The sequence below is a fragment of the Pongo pygmaeus genome, chromosome 13, assembly GCF_028885625.2.
Source record: "Pongo pygmaeus isolate AG05252 chromosome 13, NHGRI_mPonPyg2-v2.0_pri, whole genome shotgun sequence".
In the NCBI taxonomy this organism is placed as follows: domain Eukaryota; kingdom Metazoa; phylum Chordata; class Mammalia; order Primates; family Hominidae; genus Pongo; species Pongo pygmaeus.
Window position 1 is genome coordinate 233,674 of NC_072386.2, and position 6,530 is coordinate 240,203.

The 6,530-nt window shown below is 55.0% G+C and overlaps 1 pseudogene; it reads left to right on the top strand.

Moving 5' to 3' along the window:
- The first annotated feature begins 914 nt into the window (after window positions 1-914).
- LOC129027278 (tubulin beta-8 chain-like) lies at window positions 915-3,557 on the top strand (annotated as a pseudogene).
- Window positions 3,558-6,530: the final 2,973 nt, after the last annotated feature.

Consider the following 6,530-nt stretch of genomic DNA (forward strand, 5'->3'; position numbering starts at 1 on the left):
AGTATAATTAATTGCACTGGACATCAAAAGAGAGACTGACCATGTAAAAGGAAATGCCCTTGTAGATGCTGCAGCCAAGGCCCCTGCACTGAAAGGGCCAGTGAAGCTTATGGGCGTGCTGGTCAGCATACATAGAACTGGGCCGGAATACCCTGAAGAAGAACAAAAATGGGCCAGGGATTGCATTTCATTCCAGGGTCCCTTTGGCTGACTGAATGATGGTAATAAATTATTAATGTCAAATACCAATCACAGGAACATAACTCAGCACTTTCATGATTCTTTTCACCCTAGAAGGGATTGTTTCTGTTAATGTCTCATTTGTTTATGGGGTAAATCTTTTCAAGACACTAAAACAGGTGACTCAGCACTGAGCTCTGTGCCTGACATGACCCAAACGGCCAGCAATTTTCTCCTTCTCCAGTTAAACATGTCCAAAGTTGAGGAACCTATCCAGGTGAGAACTGGCAACTCTAATGTGCCCCAATGCCTTTCTGCAGGAGATTCAAATATTTGCTAATGCTTACTGATACCTTCACAGGTTAGATAGAGGCATTCCCCACCCCATCTGAAAAATGTTTACCGGAAGAAATAACTCCTCAGTTTGGGTAATCTAAAAGCCTGCAAAGTGACAATGGCCCATCTTTCACAGCAGGCGTATCCCAACACCTATCCTCAGCTTTAAGAATCCAATATTACCTTCACTCTGCTGGAGACTGCAGTCCTCTGGAAAGGTGAAAGGGCTAATCCTACTCTAAAGAAGACTCTAGCTAAATCAGAGGCCTGACTATCTCTAACACCCATAGCTTACTGCGGGTTTGAACTTCTCCAAAGTAAAACGTATAATTAGGTCTGTTGAGTTAACATACGGAAGGCCTTTCCTAACCACAGATCTCCTAATAGATGAAAGGACGCATCCATTACAAAAATATGTCATCAATCTAGGACAGGTGCAAAGGCACTCTGTGAATATGGAAACAAGAGTCTTCCCCTCCCACATGGGAGGAAAATTCAGTTTCAGCTCAGCTAGGGATTTAGTCTTACTAAAGAAGCGCGAGGAAGTTCTCCAGCTGAGCAGCTTTCCCCAACGTGGAAAGGACCACGCAAGGACACCTGAGCTTTCCAACAGACGTTCAACGCCAAGGGATTCACAGGTGGGTGCACCTGTGTGGAAGCAAAGCTGTTGCTTATTCTGGGAGCCCAATCCGAGGCTGGGGGAGGTGAGCGCAGGGCTATTTAAGCTTTGGCGGAGGGCAGGCTGGGTCGCTGCGCGTCTGTTCCTCCTTCTCGCCTTTCTCCTACAGCCCTGATCCCGCCTTGGCCATGAGGGAAATCGTGCTCACGCAGACCGGGCAGTGCGGGAACCAGCTCGGCGCCAAGGTTGGCAGCGGGGGCTCTGAGGGCCCAGCCCGGGCCTGCCGGGGGAGCCAGGGAAGATGTTGGCAGTGGCGGCGGCGGAGTCCCTGCATTGCGGCCCTTGGGATCCCTGCCAGGGACGCGGTGGAACTAGGTGCTGGCGAGACGGCCGGGGTGGACCCCAGGGACATGGCGGCCTAGGGATGGGGGTGCGGGTGGGAGAGGGGCTGGGGCGCCCTCATGACTCAGCCCTGGTCTGTCTGGCCCCTCCCGTCTCTGGCAGTTCTGGAAGGTGATCTCTGATGAACACGCCATGGACTTCGCTGGCACCTACCACGGGGACAGCCACCTGCAGCTGGAGAACATCAACGTGTACTACAACGAGGCCAGCGGTGAGATGCCCTCCTGGGAACGCGGCCCTCCCCTCCTGATGCGCTCCCGCCCCACGCAGGTGGCAGGTACGTGCCCCGCGCTGTGCTCGTGGATCTGGAGCCCCGCACCATGGACTCTGTGCACTCAGGGCCCTTTGGTCAGGTCTTCAGGCCAGACAACTTCATCTTCGATGAGCTGCGGGAGAGGGCTGGGGCCAGGGCAGCTCAAAATCTAGGAGTGGCCCAAGGTCATCCTGTGGGAACTGTGGAGCCAGGGCCCCTGAACATCCTCCTGTCCTCCCAGTCGAGTTGCTCAGTCCATCTCTCCTAAACGGGCTTTGGGAGGAAGGCCCGGGTGTCTCCTCAAGGTGAGGAGCTACTGATGTAAACTCCCTGCAGGGAGCTGAGTTGGGGCCGTGGCTGCTGCCTTCCCTGAAAATGGGCAGGAGCTACCTGCAGCAAGGTCTGTTAGCCCCTCTCAGGTTTGACTACTGACTTAATTCCTAAAGGGGAAGCTGCTGTCCTGTAACTCCGAGGGAGGGGGTTTCATTTGCTCTACCTGCAGTGAGGTCTGTTAGCCCATCTCAGGTTTGAATCCTGACTTAATTCCTAACAGGGGAAGCTGCTGTCCTGTAACTCTGGGGGAAGGGGTTTCTTTTGCTCCACCTGCAGGGTGAATGGTGCTTTCACTTCACACGTGACACTTGGCCCTTTTTGCATTATGGTGGTGACCACTGATAACCGTAAACCTGGCCATCGAGTGACTGGCTGTACTGTCTTACAGGTCAGAGCGGGGCTGGATACAATTGGGCCAAGGGACACTACACAGAAGGCGCGGAGCTGATGGAGTCAGTGATGGTCGTCGTCAGAAAGGAGGCTGAGAGCTGGGACTGCCTGCAGGGTTTCCAGCTGACCCACTCCCTGGGTGGGGGGACTGGGTCTGGGATGGGTACCCTTCTGCTCAGTAAGATCCGGGAGGAGTACCCAGACAGGATCATAAACACATTCAGCATCCTGCCCTCGCCCAAGGTGTCGGACACCGTGGTGGAGCCCTACAACGCCACCCTCTCAGTCCACCAGCTCATAGAAAACGCGGATGAGACCTTCTGCATAGATAACGAAGTGCTGTATGACGTATATTCCAGGACCCTAAAGCTGCCCACATGCACCTATGGTGACCTCAACCACCTGGTGTCTGCGACCATGAGTGGGTCACCACGTGCCTGCGCTTCCCGGGCCAACTGCATGCCGACCTGCGGAAGCTGGCCGTGAACATGGTCCCGTTTCCCCGGCTGCATTTCTTCATGCCCGGCTTCGCCCCACTGACCAGCCGGGGCAGCCAGCAGTACCGGGCCTTGACCGTGGCTGAGCTCACCCGGCAGATGTTTGATGCTAAGAATATGATGGCGACCTGCGAACTCCGTCACGGCCGCTGCCTAACGGCGGCCCCATTTTCAGGGGTCAAAGCCCATGAGGGAGGTGGATGAACAGATGTTCAACATTCAAGATAAGAACAGCAGCTACTTTGCTGACTGGCTCCCCAACAACGTAAAAACAGCCGCCTGTGACATCCCACCCCGGGGGCTGAAAATGTCGGCCACCTTCATTGGGAACAACGCAGCCATCCAGGAACTCTTCAGGCGTGTCTCAGAGCAGTTTACAGCAATGTTCAGGCGCAAGGCCTTCCTCCACTGGTACACGGGCGAGGGCATGGATGAGATGGAATTCACCGAGGCCGAGAGCAACATGAACGACCTGGTGTCTGAATATCAGCAATATCAGGATGCCACTGCCGAGGAGGAGGTGGCCTAGAACTCTCCTTTTCTAGGTAAAGGGGGGAAGCAGTGTGGATTCTTTACTGTATTCTGACAGCCATGTGTCACTACGCACTTGTTCATTTGTGTCTTCACCTCTCCTGCTGCTGCATTTTAAAGCACTTTCGTAGTATGCAGTTTTGCCTAATGTATTTTCACAGCATCTGGCTTCACCGCCAACTTTCCATGGGCCCTCTGGCTACTGCTGCCAGATGCGCATAGTTGTCCTGCAAGGCTGAAGCTGTCTGGGCTTATCACGTGCCCAGGAACAAGCATTCCAGTGGTTCCAGGAGGGGTCGGCATGGGCTGTGGACATGGCAGGCAGGCTTCACACGGACTTGGGGATGCCCTGGGCCTTGGGCAGCGATGTGGTGGAAAACCTGTTCCTGAAGGCAAGCCTTGGCTTATCCCGTGTGCCAAACTTCTAGGGGACCAGCGGGCCCTCTGTTTCTGAAACTTTGAAAGGGGTCAGCGACCCTGATGGACAATGTCTCCAAAGTCCCATCTCGGGATAGGAATGTGGTCACAGCTGGCTCTGAACCAGCAATGAAGGCTGGGCAAGTGGGAGCCCAGCCACTCCATCACCATGACGGCCTGGGTGTGTTTGTGTGGCCTCATGCTCTTAACGAGGTGGGCATGGGATATCTGGCAGGGATACACTGAGCAGGAATCAAGCCCAGTGTAGACTCACATGCACTGAACCCTATGTAGAAGGGGATTAGGTCCCGGGGGCCGTAGATGTGGTTGCTGGGCCTGTGACATGCACTGAACCCCATGTAGAAGGGGATTAGGTCCCGGGGACGGTAGATGGTGGTTGCTGGGCCTCTGTGCTCAGGGCAGTCTCTCCAAAGGTGCAGATGGGGTTTCTGAGCAGGACCTGGGGAGACAGGCAGGTAGGTACTCACAAGTGCTGCTTCCCCCAGCTGGCAACCAGTGAGAAAAACGCCCGAGTGGAGGTCTGACCTGCCCCAGTCTGGAGGGCTGATGGTCTCCGGAAAGGTGGGTGATGCGTACTGTCTGCTGTCTCCTTGTCCCCACTCCAAAGCTTCAGGCAAAGATAACCCAAGATTGTCAGGATGAGCCTGGTGAGGGTGGCACCTTTGGGGACAGGCCCATCAGCCTGGCAGAGTCTCCTCCCCAGGCTTCTCAGGGAGCCTGGACTGCAAAGCCTGCTTTGGAGAAGCTGTCAAATAAGAGGTGTGTGTGTGAGCTGGGTGCTGGGCAGCCTGCACGGACAGGGCTCTTCTCCCTGGCTCTTGTAGAACTTGTCCATTGTGTGTGATGACCCCTTGGTAAGCCCCACCCCCACCCCCACCCCCACCCCCACCTCCATCACACAGATAAGATGAAGCCAGCATAGCCTGCGGGTGAGCAGATGTACAGGTTCTACCCCAGGTCCCCTGGGCATACCCACCTGCCTTTGACATGTCCGGGAAAACAGGTGAGGCCCCTTTTTCTCTGAATGTTGGCAATAGTCTATTGCAGCCAAATGGGGAACAGGCAGGCAGGAGAGTGCCTCATCTTGAAAGAAGTGGCTCCTGGAAGCAGCTGGGAGGTGGGAGAGGTCCCCCATGCTCCCCCAACCTGTTCTTGGAGCAGGAAAAGGGGCCTCTGTGACACCCCCCTCAGTGGCTCTCACTCTCTGAGGGAGGTCCTTGCCCAACCCAGGTGCTCACCCATCTGAGATGGTCTTGCATGGACCTGGTTGGGTAGGTTCAGCTGCAGCAACCATTGGAACCTGCCCACACCTAGTGTCTCCACTCACGTGTGGGGCTAGACGTTCCTCAGGTTTCCCAAGTTTCTGGAGTCCCTCTTCCAGCCTGGCAAGCATGGCGTGTTGTGGGGGAAGGACATCAGGCCTACAGGCAGCAGAACCTTTCTGGGTATGTTCTCTACCCCTGGAGGCCCCTGGTTGTTTACTTCTTTGGGTGAGAGTCGGCTTAGAATCTCAACATTCTTGTAGGACTCCAGAACTGTACAGACAGGGGCCCAGGAGGGAGCAGGGGCTGGGACTGGCAGCTAACAAGTGGAGTGGGGGTTGTAGGGCTCAGTTTGGTCTTGCAGGGAATTCAGAGAGGCTTGGATTTGCTGAAGCTCTAGATGAGCTTGGACTGGGATATGGAAACAGCATGGAGACGGGGCCCTTCTGCACACTGGAGTCTGAGTAGTTGCACCCTGGTGCATCCATAGTTGTTCCCCACCTGGAGCACAGCTGTGGATAGAAGCCGGGAGAGCTGTGGAGAGAAGAGGAGGAGGAGGGAGTCTCGGGGCAGTCCCAGCAGCCAGGCAGGGCCTCTGCAAGTGAGATGCAGATCCAGCCTGTTGGCCACTTAGCAGCTGCTTGGCTGGCTGCAGATCATCTGACCTCTGCTCACCAGTAAATGGGGGTTGCAGTAGCACTTACCTTCTGAGATTTCTGCAGCTTGAAGGGGCAGCAAACACCATGTGCTGAGAAAACGCCGAACACAGGCAAGCTTTTCCAAGAGCACCTTATCAGATTAACATCCAGCCTGTACAGGATACCATCAAATCTCCCCACCCCTCATTCCAACGGAAGAAAAGGGAGTCTCTGTCCTTGGGGAGCAAGCACAGGCCTATCTATGCAGTGGGCACATGGCCCAGGTGGGGGAAAGGCCCTTGGATACGTGCTGGTTTCACCAACCATCTGTGGGTTGGGTTTGGCCTGGACCCCTGTACCCCAGGAGGCCAGCAGCCCCCTGCATGGGAGAGGACTTGGGAAGGTGGGTGGGACGGCTGAGCTTTGAGGGAAGCCATTATTTGGCCTCATGGGAAATGGTGCAGGTGGTTGTTGGTGGCTCAGTTTTGCAGGACCTGGGTGATGACCCAAGGAGTGAAAATTGTCTTTTTATGAGAAATTGCCAAAATTGATTCAAGCTCACAGTTGAAAAGGTGCGTAATGCTGATAGTGGGCCTCATCTGCCCCTTCCCCACAAGTAACTGGTGTTCAGAGGTGGATTTGGTTCTTTCC